The sequence below is a fragment of the Pinus tabuliformis genome, chromosome 9, assembly GCF_031772625.1.
Source record: "Pinus tabuliformis cultivar Carrire ecotype Pingquan chromosome 9, CPIR1, whole genome shotgun sequence".
Classification (NCBI taxonomy): domain Eukaryota; kingdom Viridiplantae; phylum Streptophyta; class Pinopsida; order Pinales; family Pinaceae; genus Pinus; species Pinus tabuliformis.
In genome coordinates this window covers 1,276,350,548-1,276,354,398 of record NC_142307.1, presented here as the reverse complement: position 1 = coordinate 1,276,354,398, position 3,851 = coordinate 1,276,350,548, and the positions used below count along the sequence as shown (strand labels likewise).

Genomic DNA, 3,851 nt, shown 5'->3' with positions numbered 1-3,851 from the left:
GTTATTGATTATTATATAATTATTTAAATTATAATGTTAATGATAAAAAAAATTTAATAATTTTTAATAAAAATAATAAGTTATTAATTATTATATAATTATTTAAATTATAATGTTAATGATAAAAATATTTTATTTTTATTTTTAAAATAAGAATAAATATTTTGCAGATTAAATAAATTTCTAATTAATATTTTTTCTTATTTATTAAATATTTTTTAATAAAAATAATGTGTTATTAATTATTATATAATTATTTAAATTATAATGTTAAAGACAAAAATGTTTTTCTAATTGTTTAATTTTTAAAATGAAAATAAATAATTTGCCTATTAAATAAATTTCTAACTAATAAATTGAACTAACTAATAAATTGAGTAATATTTAAAATCTCATGTAAATAACATTTAGATATAAATAGTTTTATTTAATTAGATATATATATTATCATATAATTATTATGTCATTGCTAGTGATATTTAGTAATCGCGTTTTAGTATTAATTTGAATCGTATAAACAAATATTTTTAAAATATTCATTTATTTTTTTTTGCATAGTTTAACTTTAGGTTTCGGGGTTTCCAAGGTGGTGATGTTGGCATGCCACCGCCACCATGGCTCATTTTCTCAACGCATAGCATCAACAATATTTGTATTGAATGCAGCCTCTGTTTGCAACCTCCGTTTGTATTGAATGCATGGTTCTACAAGCGAGACAGTGAGGCTATGGATGGTGATGTACTTCTTCGTCAGGATATTGAATGCAGCGTCCAAGAGAAGCTACGTGGGTCTGCACACTTTATTCCTGTTTCCCTGAATTGTAAACTTGTTTTCGTAAATTTGTCTATGAACTTGTTGTGAGGCAGTCGAGGTTTGCTTGCACAGGTTCCATGGCAGAACCAATGGTAGACGACTCTAAAACCTCAGAAAATCAACCCTCCATTGATACGAAACTCATGGAGAAGTTTCTTTGGTTGAAACTCCAATGGATGACAGTCTCCCGGGGAAATGTTCTGAGAACTTGAACGCAAGCACAGAGGCACCATTGTCCTCTTCGTCGGTTGCTCTTGAAAAAAGCTCGTTGTCATATTCGTCTTCGTCGACTCTTTTTTAGAAAAGCTTGTCGTCAAGCAAGCTTAACGTTGAAGCTCACGTGTTTGTTCCCAGAGCGCAAGCTGTCGTTCACGTCGGAAGATTGATTTTGCCAAGCTTTACTGAACATCCACTACCAAAGCAATTTTTTGAGCAGGAGGTCTTGGCATCCGAGGCGGAGAGTGTGACTTCCCCCACTCATTCGTCAAAGGCCATTCTCACTGAGGAATTGAGACAAAAGTTCGTGCTGCAAGTTGAGTTCTATTTTAGTGATGCAAATCTGCCCATTGACAAATATTTGATGTGGTTTGTGACGAAGGATCCAGAAGGATTTGTACCTATTTTGGTTGTGGCATCCTTTAGGAAAGTAAAAAGCCTTGTTAGCAATCATTCATTGGTGGCAACTGCATTGAGGACAGCTTCACAATTGGTTGTAAATGAATATGGGAAGAAAGTGAGGCGACTTCACCCATTGACAGATACTGACATTGAGGAGGTGCATTCTTGCATTGTTCTTGCAGAAAATATGCCCAATGATTACTCTATCCAAAATCTAGAGAAACTTTTTGGTGTTATTGGCCATGTAAAATTTGTGTGTTTTCCAACCTCAAAGATATGATTCAGGGCAAGTTTTTCAATGAAGGCACACAAGAATGATATGTTTGTCAGTAGCAAGCTGCATGCACTTGTGGACTATGAGACTATTGAACAAGCAGAGAAAGATGTTGTTGATCTATATAATGGAGGAAACTGGAGAAGTGGCCTTCGAGTGCAACTTCTTTTAAAGTGGATGGGTAAGTATGGACACCAAACAAAGGGATGACAATTGGATAATGTTGATGTACATGGTGAAGATGAAGATGTGAAAAACACATCTAACATAAAAAATGATAAGCAATAGAAAGTTACTGCAAAACATTCAGACTGACATGATGAGTTTGAGGGAGATGTGCATCACCCAAATTAAAGAAATGGAGGAAGAAAATGTAGGAGACGTGGATGAGGGAAGGCTCGTGGGCATGGGTAGTATCATGCTAATGGGCGTGGCCATCCAGTTGGCTCAGCATCAACTGGCAGTTCTAGTAGTAGTGAAGTTGTGGTCAAGCAACCTCCAATAGCAGTGAAGTTGTGGTCAAGCAACCTCCAGGACCAAGAATTCTAGATGGAACCCAGGTCTTTACCATGGGTCATGGTAGACCACTCGCTAAAAGTAATGCTAGAACCATTTTTCATAGATGATCTCTTTGGGACATGGAAATCTATGATTTCCCTACTGTGAACTATTTTTATTATTTTCACTTTAGAGATGCTATTGAGTTTTCATGTTTACAACTCATCATTGTTTTGTTATTCTTTAAAAGAAAATAATATTTTTATAGAGGCTTTGTTGGGACTATAAATTTGTCTCCTATTTCAAAGAGGAGGCTTCTTAGCATAAAGAATATTGTACAAATATAATTTGTTTTGTTTTTTGGTCTGGAAAGCATTAGAAGGCTACTGGACTTCTCTAATTTAAGTAAAAATTTGTCTCTCAACTCTTTGTATCCTGTCATGGTATTCTTGGCCCAACCCTAGATCTTTCCTTGCTTCAAGCGGTGGTGGAACTGGAACTTCAATTGCGGGAATCAAAGAAAATCCAATTACTCTAACATCAATCATATCACATACGCGAAACTGCAGACATATCGATAACCCCCTCGACTCGAAACACACCATCAGAGTATAGGCAGGCATCACACGTGATAAAATGCTCTCAGCTTCAGTGTTTCCTTAAGGTACTCAGTTAATCTTTGATTATTTTTATGTTTTTTGTTTTTTGTTATTCTCAGTTCTTCCATTTTCTATCATTGCGGAAAATAAATTTTCGATTCTCATTTTGGGCCTATGAAAGGAAAGGGAAGGGAGCCAGAAGTGGGGAGCAGAGCAATAGGAACAGCGGCCTGCGAAATAGATTTGGGTTTGCTCCTCGACTGTAAGGTAAGCAATGACCAAAGATTATGTTTAGGGTTTGAGTTCTTTTTTCTCAATATGTAATATCATGCATGAATGCCCCATTTGCCCCTGTTGTTCTTGTCTCCTGTTGCCATGCCATTTTTTGAAATCTTTTTATTGTTTTAATGCATGCAACATAGAGATAAAGTGTTTATCTAATTTAGGGAGAACCTGAGTGAGTTACTTCTTTCTTGGGAAAAAGAAGCATTATGGAAAACTGGAGCGAGATACTTCTTTCTTGGGGAACAAGAAGCGACTTGTTGGCATTTTGGAATTTGAAGGTCTTTCAACGGGAGAAAATGATAATAATAAGTACATAAATACATAGTGGTTTTGTATCCTAAAACCTTGCGTAGGTGTATTAGTTCCCAATCCAATTTCCACCTCATATCTTTTCATAAGAGATTATTGCAGTGGATAACCATTGCTCTATTTTCAAAACAATTGTTATATGTGTGTATGTGTGTGTGTGTGTGTGTCATGTAACGAAATATTTTCTCTAGTAGAATTTAGTCTTTTCAGTGGTTTTGTTCTGATTCTTGCAATTTCCACATACCATCATCCCATTTTCGATTCTGGCAGCATCCACAAACCATAAAATGTTCAATATAATGGCTTCAAAACTTTCAATTCTAGGTATTTTATGTTAATTTTCATTACGCACTTCGATAATGAAATAAAATGTCGTTTTTTGTTTAGAGAAGAGCTACATTTCACCAAGTTTTTTTTGTTCAGAGAAGTTTAAAAATCATGTTGAATAAAAAAAA

At 34.8% G+C, this 3,851-nt stretch overlaps 1 pseudogene; it reads left to right on the top strand.

The window, feature by feature from the left end:
* The first annotated feature begins 890 nt into the window (after positions 1–890).
* LOC149153213 (la-related protein 6A-like) lies at positions 891–2,331 on the top strand (annotated as a pseudogene).
* Positions 2,332–3,851: the final 1,520 nt, after the last annotated feature.